Raw genomic sequence first — 18,522 nt, forward strand, 5'->3', positions numbered from 1 at the left:
AGGTCTAGTTAGTTCCATCCACTCTCTTCCAGCATGGTTTGAGGAAGTTTCTGCCTCTCCAGAAACTTCTTTCCTTTTTCTTTTTCTTTTCTTTTCTTTTTTTTTTTTTGTTGCCCCAGTAGAGTGCCATGATAGCTCACAGTAACCTCGGACTCCTGGGCTCAAACAATTCTCTTGCCTCATCTTAGCTGGGATTACAGGTGCCCATCACAAAGCTCAACTTTTCTTTTTGAGAGTCTCACTATGTCACCCTTAGTAGAGTGCCGTGGTGTCACAGCAACCTCCAACTCTTGGGCTTAAGCGATTCTCTTGGCTCAGCCTCCCAAGTAGCTGGGACTATAGGTACCCACCACAACACCCTGGCTATTTTTTTGTTGCAGTTGCCATTGTTGTTTTTAGCTGGCCTGGGCTGGGTTCGAACCCGCCACTCTGGGTGTATGTGGCCGGCGCCCTACCCCCTGAGCTACAGTGCAGCCAAGCCTGGCTATTTTTTTTTTCTTTTTTTCTAATCCAGGAATTTTATTCAGTGTTTTTTCACATATTATTATTTTATCTATTTCTTTTTTTTTTTTTTTTTTTTCTTTTTTTTTTTATTGTTGGGGATTCATTGAGGGTACAATAAGCCAGTTACACTGATTGCAATTGCTAGGTAAAGTCCCTCTTGCAATCATGTCCTGCCCCCATAAAGTGTGACACACACTAAGGCCCCACCCCACTCCCTCCCTCTCTCTTTCTGCTTCCCCCCCCATAACCTTAATTGTCATTAATTGTCCTCATATCAAGATTGAGTACATAGGATTCATGCTTCTCCATTCTTGTGATGCTTTACTAAGAATAATGTCTTCCACTTCCATCCAGGTTAATACGAAGGATGTAAAGTCTCCATTTTTTTTAATGGCTGAATAGTATTCCATGGTATACATATACCACAGTTTGTTAATCCATTCCTGGGTTGGTGGGCATTTAGGCTGTTTCCACATTTTGGCGATTGTAAATTGAGCTGCAATAAACAGTCTAGTACAAGTGTCCTTATGATAAAAGGATTTTTTTCCTTCTGGGTAGATGCCCAGTAATGGGATTGCAGGATCGAATGGGAGGTCTAGGTTGAGTGCTTTGAGGTTTCTCCATACTTCCTTCCAGAAAAGTTGTACTAGTTTGCAGTCCCACCAGCAGTGTAAAAGTGTTCCCTTCTCTCCACATCCACGCCAGCATCTGCAGTTTTGAGATTTTGTGATGTGGGCCATTCTCTCTGGGGTTAGATGATATCTCAGGGATGTTTTGATTTGCATTTCTCTAATATATAGAGATGATGAACATTTTTTCATGTGTTTGTTAGCCATTCGTCTGTCGTCTTTAGAGAAAGTTCTATTCATGTCTCTTGCCCATTGATATAAGGGATTGTTGGCTTTTTTCATGTGGATTAATTTGAGTTCTCTATAGATCCTGGTTATCAAGCTTTTGTCTGATTGAAAATATGCAAATATCCTTTCCCATTGTGTGGGTTGTCTCTTTGCTTTGGTTATCGTCACCTTAGCTGTACAGAAGCTTTTCAGTTTAATGAAGTCCCATTTGTTTATTTTTGTTGTTGTTGCAATTGCCATGGAAGTCTTCTTCATGAAGTCTTCCCCCAGGCCAATATCTTCCAGTGTTTTTCCTATGCTTTCTTTGAGGATTTTTATTGTTTCGTGCCTTAAATTTAAGTCCTTTATCCATCTTGAATCAATTTTTGTGAGTGGGGAAAGGTGTGGGTCCAGTTTCAGTCTTTTACACGCAGACATCCAATTCTCCCAACACCATTTATTGAATAGGGAGTCTTTCCCCCAAGGTAAGTTCTTGTTTGGTTTATCGAAGATTAGGTGGTTGTAAGATGTTAGTTTCATTTCTTGGTGTTCAATTCGATTCCAAGTGTCTATGTCTCTGTTTTTGTGCCAGTACCAAGCTGTCTTGAGCACTATGGCTTTGTAGTACAGACTAAAATCTGGTATGCTGATGCCCCCAGCTTTATTTTTGTTACTAAGAACTGCCTTAGCTATACGGGGTTTTTTCCGGTTCCATACAAAACGCAGAATCATTTTTTCCAAATCTTGAAAATACGATGTAGGTACTTTGATAGGAATGGCATTGAATAGGTAGATTGCTTTGGGAAGTATAGACATTTTAACAATGTTGATTCTTCCCATCCATGAGCATGGTATGTTCTTCCATTTGTTAATATCCTCTGCTATTTCCTTTCTGAGGAGTTCATAGTTTTCTTTATAGAGGTCCTTCACCTCCTTCGTTAGGTATATTCCTAGGTATTTCATTTTCTTTGAAACTATGGTGAAGGGAGTTGTGTCCTTAATTAGCTTCTCCTCTTGACTGTTATTGGTGTATACAAAGGCTACTGACTTGTGGACATTGATTTTATATCCTGAAACATTACTGTATTTTTTGATGACTTCTAGGAGTCTTGTGGTTGAGTCTTTGGGGTTCTCTAAGTATAAGATCATGTCATCAGCAAAGAGGGAGAGTTTGACCTCCTCTGCTCCCATTTGGATTCCCTTTATTTCCTTGTCTTGCCTAATTGTATTGGCTAGAACTTCCAGCACTATGTTGAATAGTAAAGGTGACAGAGGACAACCTTGTCTGGTTCCAGTTCTAAGAGGAAAAGCTTTCAGTTTTACTCCATTCAGTAAAATATTGGCTGTGGGTTTGTCATAGATAGCTTCAATCAGTTTTAGAAATGTGCCACCTATGCCTATACTCTTCAGTGTTCTAATTAGAAAAGGATGCTGGATTTTATCAAATGCTTTTTCTGCATCTATTGAGAGGATCATGTGATCTTTATTTTTGCCTCTGTTAATATGGTGGATAACGTTTATGGACTTGCGTATGTTGAACCAGCCTTGCATCCCTGGGATGAAGCCTGCTTGATCATGATGAATGACTTTTTTGATGATAAGCTGTAATCTATTGGCTAGGATTTTGTTGAGAATTTTTCCATCTATATTCATGAGTGAGATTGGTCTGAAATTCTCCTTTTTGTTTGGGTCTTTTCCTGGTTTTGGTATCAGGGTGATGTTTGCTTCATAGAATGTGTTGGGGAAGATTCCTTCGTCCTCAATTTTTTGGAATAATTTCTGCAGTACAGGAATAAGCTCTTCCTTGAAGGTTTGATAGAATTCTGGAGTGAAGCCATCTGGACCAGGGCATTTTTTAGTTGGAAGCTTTTTTATTGTTTCTTTGATCTCAGTGCTTGAAATTGGTCTGTTCAGGAGGTCTATTTCTTCCTGGCCAAGTCTAGGGAGAGGGTGTGATTCCAAATATTGATCCATTTCCTTCACATTGTCAAATTTCTGGGCATACAGTTTCTGGTAGTATTCAGAGATGATCTCTTGTATCTCTGTGGGATCAGTTGTTATTTCCCCTTTATCATTTCTGATTGAGGTTACTAGAGATTTTACTTTTCTATTTCTAGTTAGTCTGGCCAATGGTTTATCTATTTTATTTATTTTTTCAAAAAACCAACTCCTTGTTTCATTAATTTTCTGAATGATTCTTTTGTTTTCAATTTCATTGATCTCTGATTTGATTTTGGAGATTTCTTTTCTTCTACTGAGTTTAGGCTTAGATTGTTCTTCTTTTTCCAATTCCATAAGGTCTCTTGTGAGATTGTTGATGTGCTCTCTGTCTGTTTTTCGAATGTAGGCATCTAAAGCGATGAATTTTCCTCTCAAAACTGCTTTTGCAGTATCCCACAGGTTTTGGTAGCTTGTGTCTTCATTGTTGTTATGCTTAAGGAAGTTAGTGATTTCCTGTTTGATTTCTTCCTTCACCCATCTGTTATTCAACAGAAGATTGTTTAATTTCCATGCCTTTGGATGGGGTCGAGCATTTTTGTTAGAGTTGAGTTCCACCTTTAGTGCCGGCTATTTTTTTTTTTTAAGATCATTTATTGTTAAATGAAGAAGTCACAAAGCAAAATGGATAGATGTCAAAGATAAATTTAAGACATAGTTTTTGTTCAATACTATTCTGGATTTCTTCAGGTTAGAAATAGGAAGAGCATCAAATGAAAAGAGACTCATTCAAATGAGAACTTCTTAAAAGGTTTATGATTTTAAAGGAAAACAACTTCTCACTAAAAATACAAATCATCCTTATTACAAATCATCCTTATGAAAGCCATAATTTTAAGAGACTAAGAAGGGCGGCACCCGTGGCTCAGTGAGTAGGGCGCCGGCCCCATGTGCTGAGGGTAGCGGGTTCAAACTCAGCCCTGGCCAAACTACAACAACAAAAAATAGCCGGGTGTTGTGGCAGGCGCCTGTAGTCCCAGCTGCTCGGGAGGCTGAGGCAAGAGAATCGCGTAAGCCCAAGAGTTAGAGGTTGCTGTGAGCCGTGTGACGCCACGGCACTCTACCGGAGGGCGGTACAGTGAGACTCTGTCTCTACAAAAAAAAAAAAAAAGAGACTAAGAAAAAAGATTTTTATTTATTTATTTATTTATTTTGAGACAGAGCCTCAAGCTATCCCCCTGGGTAGAGTTTTGTGGCATCACAGCTCACAGCAACCTCCAACTCTTGGGCTTAAGCGATTCTCTTGCCTCAGCCTCCCAAGTAGCTGGGACTACAGGCGCCTGCCACAATGCTTGGCTATTTTTTTTTTTTTTTTGGTTGTAGTTGTCATTGTTTGGCAAGCCTGGGCTGGATTCGAACCTACCAGCTCTGGTGTATGTGGCTTGAGCTATAGGTGCTGAGCCAGAGAAAGCTTTTTAATTAGAAAATAAACTGTATTATTGTACCCTCAATGAATCCCTAACAATAAAAAATAAAAAAATAAAAATAAATAAACTGTATCTCCCAGATACATTTAGGAATGTTTTTTTTTAATCAATGAGTTTTAAAAATCACCTCTCCCACCTTGCAAACTAACATGACTCTACTACTTGACATCATCTGAGCCACATTAAAGCCTCTGTTTGTCTTCAAGTGCTTCCTTTCCTGTAACTTGTCAGCAAAGCAGAGTTGGAGAAAAAGAGGAATAGAAAGGGCTACACTTGTTTCCCTACTGAATAATTTAACAAAATAAAACCTGCTTTTCCATTTGAACTACACATTCACAATTGCTCACTTCTACTTATTTTACTGATTTCAGATTCTCTCTACACCTAGAACAACTTGCCTGAACTTAACACAGTTGCCCTAAGACTAAAAAAACAAAAAACAAAAAACTCCTAAAGATATCTCAAAACCCTGCTGCTTTCTCCCCTTCCTCTCAGTCACACGCTACGTTGTGGACAACCACAACACTGTCCTGGACTTTTTCAAGTGCCTCCACTGGCACAGAGAAAAGCCTTACGAATTCTCCTGGCAATTAAAAAAATTATGTTTATCCCTTAAATGACAAAATCATGCAATCAGAAAAGTCCATTTTTTATCAATAAACACTGCATAATTTGCTCTTCCAAAGTGCAGGAAGCATTTGTGGCTCCATAGATGACTGAGGAGACTAAGGGGTCCCAGAATGGTGCAGGTGGGGGGGCAGGGAGGACTCGCTGGGTCCCTGGCAAACTCAGGACCATGAAACAGACTGCAGGCTCTGGTGCCAATTAGGAGCAGGACAGATTAAACGTTGTTGTCTGAAGAGGATACCAGACAACAGGGCTCCACAGGGCTCCAACAAGGGAGATTGTCACATTATCATCACACCTGCTTTCATAGAAAACAAAAGTTCTTACTATGGCTCCAGGGCACCCACAGAGCTATCAATTCTGCTTTTAGGACAGATGGACCAGCTTACAATGCTCTGTAACCCTCAAGCACTTAACACAATTTGGATGTATTCAAAGAAAATATCTATGGTTTGGAAGAAAGAAAAAAAAAAACAAAAAACCTCTGCCACTTCTTTTTTTTTTTTTTTTTTTTGTAGAGACAGAGTCTCACTTTATCGCCCTGGGTAGAGTGCCGTGGCGTCACACAGCTCACAGCAACCTCCAACTCCTGGGCTTAGGCGATTCTCTTGCCTCAGCCTCCTGAGTAGCTAGGACTACAGGCGCCCGCCACAACGCCCGGTTATATTTTTTTGTTGAAGTTTGGCAGGGCCGGGTTTGAACCCACCACCCTTGTATATGGGGCTGGCGCCCTGCTCACTGAGCCACAGGCGCTGCCCATGCCACTTCTTTTACTCAAACACCACATTGCAGGGACTGGCAGGAGGTGCTAAGAGGAAAGGGCTGGAGCCTGGCAGTGGTGGGCAGCAGGGTGAGCAGGCTGAGGCCCATGGGCCGCATGCAGGGAAGCTCAGCTGAATTCACATAGCTTCTCCGGGAACATCTTCAGTTTATACCTAGAACTGTGATAGTCACGTCCACTGACACAGTGGCATGAAAAAAGCATATGCCCTCCCTACAGTGGCTAGATTTTGGAGTCTGAATTGTGACATCATTCCCTCTCCTGAATTCACCTTAGCTTAGCTGGGCAAAGCTGGGTACAGACTTCCCTGCTTTTTGGATCAGGAGTATGGCTCTGGCAGAATCTTCTGCAATCCTGACACTGTCGCAGTCTTAAAGCTGAGTCAATCCAGACAGCTCTCAAAATGAACCGATCACCAGACACATCCATGTCTGCCTCCCCCCAGGGGGAGCAGGTCTTAGGGCCTCTCTTCCCATCCTGAGTGTTTTTATAAAGCATTCTTTTAAAATGCTATTTTTCTCAAAAGGGCTGTCCACTACATTTTCCCTCATGAAAAGATGGGAAAGTGTTTTGAAACCCCAAAATACCTATCAGGAAAGTTACACAAGCCTGTGGGGATGTTAACCAGACACCAAGGGTTCAAGGCACACAGCCAGCGGCCTGGTGGAAGGAGCCCCAGCCAAGGCCATGGCTCCAAACTCGGCCACCCTTGATCCGATCTTCCAGAAGCAGGGAAGAGCAAGGTGAACCTTTTTTAAAAAAGTCATCTTAGGGCGGCGCCTGTGGCTCAGTGAGTAGGGCGCTGGCCCCATATGCTGAGGGTGGAGGGTTCAAACCCAGCCCCGGCCAAACTGCAACAACAAAAAAAAATAGCTGGGCCTTGTGGCGGGCGCCTGTAGTCTCAGCCGCTCCGGAGGCTGAGGCAAGAGAATCGCGTAAGCCCAAGAGTTAGAGGTTGCTGTGAGCCATGTGATGCCATGGCACTCTACCGAGGGCGGTACAGTGAGACTCTGTCTCTACAAAAAAAAAAAAAAAAAAGTCATCTTATATGGTTTAGGATTTTTTTTGGTATTGTGAAAAAAAATTTAGAAAATTCCAACAGATTTGGTTAATAGGAAATACACATGGAAATAAAAAAATGGAATGGAACTCAAACCTCCAGATTGAGCCCAGATGGGTGTCACAATTTACTGAATCAGTACCACTTTTGTAGCAGTAAGGACACCTGTGGCTAAAATTAAAACTCACTTTTTTCCATCCCAGGTACTTTTTACACGTCTTGGTCAAATAGACTGACCAATGGAAGCAGAGCTTTCCTCCTCTCCCTCCTTCAAACTATTGCCATTTTCCTTTGGTCCTAGTGGTCTTTTAATTTTCTCATCAAATTGAGACTCTGGAGAAACTACAGGCAGCAAACCAGGAAATGGACTCCTTTTAAAAACAACTTGAACATTAAAATACAAAACCCCAAATATCTCAATCATTATGAATGCAGTGATTTTTTTTTCTTCCCCAGGGTGGGCTTCCCCTCTAGGTCAGATGCCTCAGGGGCTGGAATGACACGCAAAAAGGCAACATCACCCAACTTGACCAGGGCAGTCTGGGGCCAGGGCCTAGGAAGAGCTGGTCCAGCCCCGGCGCGGCCTGCTCGAGTCAGCATTCATCTGAGAGGTTATCGCTGCCCAGGAACTCCGTGGCTTCCGGCTCCACGCTGGACAGAAACCTCCTCAGCGTCTTGCGGCAGTCGTAACCCAACGTGGTGGTGTAGATGGTCTTGGGGTACTTGGGGTAGACGATGGTGGTGCTGAGGAAGCATGTGGGCTTGTGGCGTGGCTCGAAGCGCACCTCAGCCTTATAGTTGCGCCATACGCAACTGGGGATGCAGGTGACCATCTGGCTGCAGGAGGCCACGGCCAGGCCCAGTGGCCGCTGCACATCATCGATTAAATGCCAATCTGAGTCATATTTGACCAAGGACATATACCTTACTTCCTTCGGTGGTAAGAGGTCAAACTCCACTCCTTCATCAAAGGACAGAAGGCATAGCCTTGGTGCACAGTTGGGGACCCGGGCGGTGGAAAGAGACGCCAGGTGCGGGCACACGCTCCCCGACATCACCCCCGGCCCCTGCGAGTCCCCAGTGGCTGGGGCTGGGGCTGGGAGGCAGTCCAGGTCTGGTCTGTCCAGGACGCCGTCGCCCTTCTTCTTCGTGTCCACGAGTTCGGGCACATCCTGCAGGCTCAGCCGGCCCACCTTGGCTGAGTACACTGGGCGCCGGGAGCCCAGGCGAAAGGGTCGCGGGCGAGTGAGGGCCGCAAGGGGCGCAGATGCGGGCCGGGGCCGCTGCCCGCCTGGCCGCCCACCCTGCCCCCCAAGCCTGGCTATTTTTAAAGACAGGATCTCAGCTAGCTTAGCTGGTTTTGAACTCTTGAGTTCAGGAGATCCACCCTCCTCAGCCTCCCAGAGTGCTGGAATTACAGGTAGCCACCATGCTAGCCAACAGACAGGTGGAGTAGGTTGGGGGAATTTTTTTGAGAAGTTTTTAAAAAACAAAATAGTAAGAGCAGCTGTGGCATGCAACAAAGAAAACAGAAGGAGAGGTTTCAGAACATGCTGCTATATGAGTATCCCTTTAATAGTATTAAAGAAAACACACAGAGCTTGAAATTTGTTGAAATTGCCTTTTGGTAGCTAGATTGGACCTCTTTTGTCATCTGTCTGCTTGGACGATGGCTTCAGTAAATGTTTGTTACACAAGTAATAAAACGCACGAGAGCCACTGAAGGACCCAAGGTTCCTGTGTTACAGAATCTAGGGGTCACTTTCCTCTTTCTGATGCTACATGGATTCTCTTCTCTACTGCTCTCTGCAGATCTGCTAAATTCTTCTTCTCTTGCTGCAGATTGCCTTTTTTTTTCTTTTTTTTTTTTTTTTTTTGTAGAGACAGAGTCTCACTGTACCGCCCTCTGGAGAGTGCCATGGCGTCACACGGCTCACAGCAACCTCTTAACCCTTGGGCTTACGCGATTCTCTTGCCTCAGCCTCCCGAGCAGCTGGGACTACAGGCGCCCGCCACAACGCCCGGCTATTTTTTGGTTGCAGTTTGGCCGGGGCTGGGTTTGAACCCGCCACCCTCGGCATATGGGGCTGGCGCCCTACTCACTGAGCCACAGGCGCCGTATGGGTAGAGCCTATGGCTCAAAGGAGAAGGGCACCAGCCCCATATGCCGGAGGTGGCGGGTTCAAACCTAGCCCCGGACAAAAACAGCAAAAAAAATAGACTTTATTTTTTAAAAACAGTTTCAGATTTACAAAATTATTGAGCAGATAGTACAGAAATTTCCATATATCTCCTCCTTCACAGTTGCACTCATTGTTAATATCTTGGATTAGTGTAATGCATTTGCTATAGAACTATTGACACATTGTTAACTAAAGCCTATCATTTCTACTAGGCTTCCCTCTTTAGGAGGTACTGTCTGTGGATTTTGACACAATCGCCTGTGTCCATCTTTACTGTGTCATACTGAATAACATTATTGCCCTGAAAAATCTCCTGTGCTCCACATGTTTGTTCTTTCTTGCCCCCTGAAGCTTTGGAAACTGCTGATCTTATTATTGTCTCCTTTTTAGAAGGTCAAGTAGTTGGAATCATATATCCTTTTCAGATGGCTTCTTTCACTTAGTAATATGTGAACTTGTCCAGGTTTTTTCATGGCTCGATAGCTCTTTTTTGAAATTGCTGAGTAATATTTCGTTGTATGGATATACCATAGTTTGTTTATCCATTTGCCCATTGGAAGACATCTTGATTGCTTCCAGTTTTTGCTAATTATGAATAAAGCTGCTATAAACATTTATATGCAGGGTTTTGTATAGACATATGTTTTCAGCTCCAGTGGGTAAACATTTAGGAGCACGATTGCCAGATTGTATGATAAGACTATGTTTCATTTTGTAAGAAACTTGAAAAGTGGCAATACCATTTCTCATTCCCACCAGCAATAAATGAGAGAGTTCTTGTGCCATGTCCTCGCCAGCATTTGGTGCTGTCAGTGTTCCAAATTGTGGTCATTCTAGTAGTAGTTTAGTGACACCTATTAGGTCATTAAATAGTAAGTGTTTGATTTCAAATCAAAAATTTACTTATATCTCAAATAAGAGGCAGTACAATTAATCAAAGTATGCGCCTAAACTATCGACCCAATTTTTTTTTTTTGGCCGGGGCTTGGTTTGAACCCACCACCTCCCGTATATGGGGCCAGCGCCCTACTCCTTTGAGCCACAGGCACCGCCCATCAACTCAATTTTCTATCTTTTTTTTTTTTTTGACAGAGCCTCAGGCTGTCACCCTGGGTAGAGTGCTATGGCATCACAGCTCACAGAAACCTCCAACTCCTGGGCTCAAGTGATTCTCCTGCCTCTGCCTCCCAAGTAGCTGAGACTACAGGTGCCTGCCACAACGTCCGGTATTTTTTGGTTGCAACCGTCATTGTTGTTTGGTGGGCCCGGGCTGGATTCAAACCTGCCACAATGCCCGGCTATTTTTTGTTGCAGTTGTCATTGTTGGTTAGCTGGCCCGGGCCGGGTTTGAACCTACCAATTTTGGTGTATGTGGCTGGCGTCATAACCACTGTGCTATGGGTGCTGCCGAGCTGCAAGCATCTTTATCATTTCATCCACTTGATTGCAGTAGACATCCTCTGCAATCAATTAACCAGTTTCATCAAGCTGTAGTGGATAATACCAGTATCAGACCACCAAACAAGCACCATTAACTTTTACTTTTTGGCAATTTTTGGCCGGGGCAGGGTTTCAACCCACCACCTCCGATATATGGGGTCGGCACCCTACTCCTTTGAGCCACAGGCACCGCCCCATTAACTTTTTTTTAATGAATATTCATTTTTGGACCATGTTTCAGCACTTTATCTTTATCCAATCATTGTGCTAAACACTTGTGATTATAAAAAAGAATCCATTTTTCATCACACATAACAATAAGGTGTAGAAATGGTTCACTTTTATGTCATGACGGCAAAGAATGGCGAGTTTTGAGACTATGTCTCTTCTATCCAGCTTCTTTACCTTGCCAATTTTTTTCTTTTTTTAAATTTTTTTTTTAGAAACAGAGTCTCACTTTATTGCTCCTGGGTATAGTGCCGTGGCATCATAGGTCACAACAACCTCCAACTCCTGGGCTTAGGCAATTCTCTTGGCTCAGCCTCCCAAGCAGCTGGGACTAAAGGCGCCCGCCATAATGCCCAGCTATTTTTTGTTGCAGTTTGGCTGGGGCTGGGCTTGAACCTGCCACCCAAACCTTGCTGCTAATTCACACGTAGGTTGAGGTGGATTCACTTCCACTACATCTTTCAGCTCATCATTATCCACCTTAGTCTCAGGTTACCCACATGGCTCATTTTCAAGATTAAAATTCCCAAACTATTGACATACTGTGCATTCATTAGCCACATCCTTCCCAAACACTTTGTTGATATTTTGAGCTGTGTGTTCTACATTCATTGCACAATGGAACTTACATTCAAAAATAATATGAATTTGTGACTTAGCCATGGTTTCACAAAAATTGCTCTAAAAAAAAACACAAAAGATAATCACAAGCCAAAACATGTATTTGAAAGGATAGAGATCCGGGGCAGCGCCTGTGGCTCAAAGGGGTAGGACGCTGGCCCCATATGCTGGAGGTGGCGGGTTCAAACCCAGCCCTGGCCAAAAACTGCAAAAAAAAAAAAAAAGAAAGGATAGAGATCCCTTCACAATAAAAAAAAAATAAACTCAAGAAGTGTCAATGTGAAATGCCAGAGATAGTAACTGTCAAATTTAGTACTTCAGGAAATCAGACATTTCTTGCTTAATAAACTAAACAATTGTTGCTTTAATTTGCAATTCCCTAACAACATGATGTTGACCATCTCTTCATATGTTTATCTGTTATTTGATCTTCTTTGGTGAGATGTCTTTTGTCCATTTTTTTTTTTTTTTGAGACAGAGTCTCACTCTGTCACCCTGACTAGAGTGCAGTGACATTGTAGCTCACAGCAACCTCACGTTCTTGGGCTCAAACAATCCTCTTGCCTTAGTTTTTCTATTTTCAGTAGGGACAGGGTCAGGGTCTTGCTCTTGCTCAGACTGGTATCGAACTCCTGAGCTCAAGAAATCCACCTGCCTCAGCCTCCCAAAGTGCTAGGGTTATAGGTATAAGCCACTGCACCTAGCCTTCTTGTTGGGGTTTAAGAGTTCTTTGAACATTTTGGATAACACTCAATTATCAGATAAGTGTTCTGCAAAACTTATTTTTTTATTTTTCAAGTCTGTGGCTTGCCTCCTCATTCCCCCAACAGACTGCATTTTTAGTGGGTTTTTTTTTTTTTTTTTCCAGACAGGGTCTCACACTGTATCCTAGGCTAGAGTTCAGTGGCATCATAGCTCACTGAAACCTCGAACTTCCTGGGCTCAAGTGATTCTCTTGCCTCAGCCTCCTGAGTCGCTGAGACTACAGACGTGTGGTACCATGGCCAGCTAATTTTTATTTTTTTTGTAGAGATGGGCTCTCATTCTTGCTCAGGCTGGTCTTGAACTCCTGGCCTCAACCCTTCCACTTAGGCCTCTTAAAGTGCTAGGATTACAGGTGTGAGCCACTGCATCTGGCCTATTTATTTTTATCTTGTATGTACATATAATCATTCCACATTTCTGGAATTTATTTGCCTAATTCCAGCCACCAGCAGATGCCAAAGACAATTTATCCTCAAACTATGTGGGGGTTAGTGACCCCAAACCCCTACACAGTTGAAAAATCCGTGTATAACTGATTTCCCCAGAACATAACTACTAATAGCCTACTGTTGACCAGAAGCCTTACAAATAACATAAGTAGTCAGCTAACACATATATTTTATAAATTCATGCCATACCTAACTTTTCCTCAACCTTTTTGAGATTTCTAGGCTATGTGGCTTGTCTATAAGGTTTTTCAAATTGTTTTAATCCTCCAAAACATTTTCCAATATATTTATTTTAAAAATCCATATATAAGTGGACATGCACAGTTCAAATCCATGTTATTCAAAGGTCAGCTATAGTGTCTCCTTAGTTCTAGTTCCAAATTTGGGGAGAGAGGCTATTTTTTGACCAGTTTGGTGAAGTGGAAATTTAATTATGGCTAAATGAGGTGGTGGCATTAAGGCATCTGGAAGGAAGTCTAGAAAATATAAATTTAGTTTTCCAGCCTCTGCAGCACAGAGAAACAAAGTAGAAGGAGGCAGAAATGGGTACTGAGTCTTAATCCTCCCTATAAGCACAGCAGGGTGGAGCCTGGTTGGTCAGGGCTGTTAATATGTTGCATTACATGTAGGTGAAAAAAGCTCAACCAGTTCAGACTGGGATGAAACAAAAAAATCTTTTTTCCCCATTTTTTAGATATTCTGCAGTTTCAACATCATACTTTTTTTTTTTTAATAGAGACAGAGTCTTACTCTATTACCCTTGGTAGAGTGCCGTGGCGTCACAGCCCACAGCAACCTCCAACTCCTGGGCTTAGGTGATTCTCTTGCCTCAGCCTCCCGAGTAGCTGGGACCACAGATGCCCACCACAATGACCGGCTATTTTTTGGTTGCAGTTTGGCCAGGGTCGGGTTCGAACCCGCCACCCTCGGTATATGGGGCTGGCGCCTTACTCACTGAGCCACAGGCGCCGCCCTCAACATCGTACTTTTTCCCCTCCTTTCCTTTCCTTTCCTCTCCTCTCCTTTCCTTTCCTTCCCTCCCTCCTTCCCTCCTTCCTTCATTCCTTTTTGGAGACAGAGTCTCACTTTGTCCCTCAGGCTAGAGTGCCTTGGCCTTAGCCCAGCTCAAAAGTTTACACTGTAAACTTTACAGGCTTGAACAAAGGCACTGCCCCGTCTCACTCTGTCTTCTGGACTAGGGACATGCAATGGTGTCATCATAGCTCACAGTAACCTCAGCCCTGGTCTTCCAAGTAGCTGGGATTACAGGTGCCTACCACCACACCTAGTTAACTTTTCTATTTTTAGTAGAGATGAGGTCTTACTTTTTCTCAGGCTCTTGAACACCTGGACTGAAGCAGTCCTTCCCCCTCCCAAAGTGCTAGGATTACAGATATGAGCCACTGCAACCAGCCTTAACTCGTACTTCCAAATGATATACTTTACCTCTGTTTCTCAGTTCAGTAACTCAACACAATACCACTGATATGGTTAAAGCACAGAATTTAAATCACACACTCTCTCATCTCCTCAATATTTTCTGTTTGATTTTTGTTATTATAGTCCTTTGTTGGTGCTACTTATAACTCTAAGTAATCTCTATTTAAATTTTAGTTCCTCTTGCATTAACTTTAGACAGAATTCTTGAACCCCACCACTATATAAGAAAAATTGGGCCCCTGTGCCACCTGCCACCTTTCTTCCCCACTTCCTTCTAATTTCTGCTAGTTTTCTCTTTACATTTCCAGGTCAAAATGTATAACATTTATGTTCTGTTCTGTAATTACAATTAAATCTTCCATGCTCTATCATCAGATGGATTCTGAAAGTTGAAAGCCAACCAATGTTGCAATTATATAAACATTGTTTACTGCAGAACCAAGTAATGAGATAGCTCCTTTGAGAAGGAAATGGAATGCCATTTCCCTGTGCTGCTTGAAGGAGAATATTTACTGTTTCTAATGTCAAGGTCAACTGGATTCTCTTTTCTTACACTCCACTAATTGTTCAAAATCATGTCTCAAATGCATTCCCTTTCCATTTGATCGCTAGAATAGATCTTGTTTCTGGTTTTCTAATTGCTGTTCTTATGTCTTTCTAAGAGAAAAAAAGAGAACTCTCCATTATGTCATCAGAAAGGCTACTTGCCATGCACATCTTCCTGTGCCTGGGTCCTTTGCAGATGTAGTGAGATGGAGTAGCTCTCCTCACGTCTATCCAGTGTCCCTTCCCCTCTCTTTTGGGGAACTACAGCCCTCCCAGTCCAATGGTGGTATTTGGGGTTTCCCCACCAACTGCAATTGGCAGGCTTGTAACCAAAGCCTGGCAGTTTACTTTGATGGGGGCTCAGTTGCAGATCCAACCAGCGGTTCTCAACCTGTGGATCGTGACCCCTTTGTAACAGTGAAAATACGTCGTGGCATTAGGAAGGTTGAGAATCACTGGCTAGACACACATTGAGGCAGGGATAATTGGAACCCTTCTATTTTTTTTTCTTTTTTTTCTTGAGATGGGGTCATTCTCTGTCAACCTGGCTAGAGGGCAGGGGCGTGATCATAGCTCACTGTAGCCTCCTTACTGTGCACCATCACACCTGGCTGATTTAAAAAATACATATATTTTTGTAGGCTGGGCACGGTGGCTCATGCCTGTAATCCCAGCGCTTGGGAGTCTGAGGCGGGTGGATTGCCTGAGCTCACGAGTGCAAGACCAGCCCGAGCAAGAGCAAGACCCCCATCTCTAAAAAATAGCCCGGTGTGGGCAGCCCCTGTGGCTCAAAGGGGTAGGGCGCCAGCCCCATATGCCAGAGGTAGTGGGTTCAGACCCAGCCCTGGCCAAAAACTGCAAAAGAAAAAAAAAGCCAGGCATTGTGGCAGGTGCCTGTAGTCCCAGCTACTTGGCAGGCTGAGGCAAGAGGATTGCTTGAACCCAAGAGTTTGAGGTTACTATGAGCTAAGATGCCATGGCACTCCACTGAGGGTGACAAAGGGAGACTCTGTCTCAAAAAAAAAAAATAGTCTTTTTGTAGACATGGGGGTCTCATCATGTTGCCCAGGCTGGTTTCAAACACCTGGCCTCACGTGCTAAGATTACATGCATGAGCCACTATACCCAACCTGGAGTCCTTCTATCAGATTTGATCAGTGCTATTGAGAGAAAGCACCACACACCACTTTAGCTTCAGGTATGGCTTGATACAGGGACTTAATGATGTCATCAAGGACCCAGAGTCACTATTTATCTGCCCTGCCCTCAGTGGAGTGCCTTCATCCTCGGACTCCTTATAGTGGGCTATGATCAGCAACATATTTCTCTTGTGTAGTGAATGGGAGGAGAGTCAATCACACCAATCCACAGGGCTCGAGAATACAGGAGGGACATCAGGGCATTGTTTTCCAAAAGAAGAGTGAATTAATTTTGGAAACCAAAACTGTAGGTGTTCACATTCCTTTCTATTGAATTTCTTTCTATTTCAACAATTCTATTTTGCATTTCCAAGAATTATTCTTTGTTTTATTTTCCCTAGTTTTTATTTTTATTTTATTATTTATTTATTTATTTATTTAATTTTAGAGACGGGGATCTCACTCTTGCTCAGGCTGGTCTCAAACTCCTGAGCTCAAGTGATCCACCTGCCTAGGCCTCCCAGAGTGCTGAACCACAGTGCCAAGCCTCTTTGTTTTATTTTTATTGATGCTTCTTTTTGTTTTATGAATATAATAGAATTAGAACCTGTCTTTGAAAAGGTTTTCTTCTGTTCCTTGAATTATTTCTTTCCCCTGGCACCAACTTTTCACCTTTTGTTTAGTTTACTAAAGAGGCAGTGCAGCTGTATAGTACAGACTCCAACTCAGGAAACTGGCTATCTGGATTCAAATTCTCTCTCTCTGCCCCTTACCAGCTATGTAAGCTTCAGTCAAGTTACTTTACCTTTCTGTGACTCAATTTCCTATAAGTGGAGATAACAGCACCTCGCTCAGAGATTTGTTGAGTATTAAGTATAAAAGTCCCAGAACAATATCTGGCCCACAGTAAGCACTCAATAGCTGTTGCTATCTGTTTTTCAATCCTTCTCTTTTTGTTGATTTTCTTCAACCATCTGGTAATTTCTGGGGACCAATTCATCTTTATGAACAAAGGGCAGAATTGTTTGATAATTGGCATCCATGTAGGGTGACTCCTCTGCTCTGGAGTGTTGCGCTGGCGTGGAGAGGCACATATGCCACCCGGCAGCCCTTTGGGATGTATTGATTCCCAGCCCCTTGGGCAGCTTTCTCTCAGGCGTGCTTTGGCTCTGGGTTCCTTTACACCCATTTGTCCCTCAGTGAAGTCCACCTTCTTTCTCTCTTCTAGAAGTAAACCCAAATCCCTGTACATCTAGTGTCCCCAGCCCCACCCTGGTCATCCTGCTTCTGGGCCTTCTGTGGATTTATTTCCTGCCTCTTTTCCTTACTGTGCTTTTGGTGGTATTGGATGGCCAGGGATGGTAGAGACATGTTCTCAGTCCACCTTCCTGAACTGGAAGTTGGCGTGGTGGTGTAAGTGCTCCTAATTCATCCAGCTCTGCATAGGTGGTGTCCTTTGGGACCTGCAAGTATTCACACCGAATGTCCAGATCCTGCATGGGAAGGAAAAAGGGAGGACCTCTACATGGGCCTTTTTCTTTTCTTGAAACAGGCCTCTTTGGGCTTGTTGATATTCTCTGGGAGCCTTTGGCCTCAGAGCCAGTCCCTCAGTAGGTCATCCCACATAGACTTTGTGGCTATGCTGGGGAGGACGGTGGCCGTCTGTCTTCCTGAGAACCCCAGAGCCCTCAGACACTTAGGCATGGAAGTGGGTGTGTATAAGATGCATGAACATACCGGAGAGGGGAGCCAGAGGGACAGATGACAGGCCATGGGAGTGACTGAATGGGTGAGGTCCAGGGTGTGGTTATGAGAGTGGAGGTCACCTTGCATGGGGGGAGGAGGGGGCATAGGCCACTTGTGTTAAGAGAAGCAACAGCACAGCCAACATTCACAGAGCTCTTCTGACATTCCAGGCTGGGAAAGCTCGTCACAAAAGCTTTTCAGAGGACTCCAGATTCAGAGTAGTTGAACGGCTTCCCTGTGATCACATAGCAGATAAATGGTTATGTCTGGATTTGAACCCAGCTCTATGCAGAGGCCAGGCTCTTAACCACTGATCTACATAGCATGTGTCTCAGAGATCTCCCTTAGGGCACTATGGACTGAGCTGTCCAGACCTCAGTTGCAAAATCTGGGTCTGGAGGGTGAGGAAGCAGAGGGCTCTGGCTCCCTCTGGGGGAGACAGGAGGCTCTGCAAAGGTCTGGGGCTGGAATCTTAATAGTTCCAAGGAATGAATGACTGAATTAGGGTCCTGGTTGCTCCATATGAGGGCAGGGCTTCATCTCTCCCCACTTCTTAGTAATGGGCCCCTAGTGTTTACCTGGACACATCACCTTTAGAATAAAGATATAAGACCATGTGCCTAACTTCTGCCAAGTGAGATATATGCAGAAATGCAGTGTGCAATTCAAGGAATTATCTTAAAGCAGCCATGACCTGCTTTGTCCTTCTTCCATCCTGCTTTCTGGTTGGAA

At 43.6% G+C, this 18,522-nt stretch overlaps 1 pseudogene; it reads right to left on the bottom strand.

The window, feature by feature from the left end:
* Positions 1-7,826: 7,826 nt before the first annotated feature.
* Positions 7,827-17,895, bottom strand: LOC128573493 (refilin-B-like; annotated as a pseudogene).
* Positions 17,896-18,522: the final 627 nt, after the last annotated feature.

The sequence above is a fragment of the Nycticebus coucang genome, chromosome 21, assembly GCF_027406575.1.
Source record: "Nycticebus coucang isolate mNycCou1 chromosome 21, mNycCou1.pri, whole genome shotgun sequence".
In the NCBI taxonomy this organism is placed as follows: domain Eukaryota; kingdom Metazoa; phylum Chordata; class Mammalia; order Primates; family Lorisidae; genus Nycticebus; species Nycticebus coucang.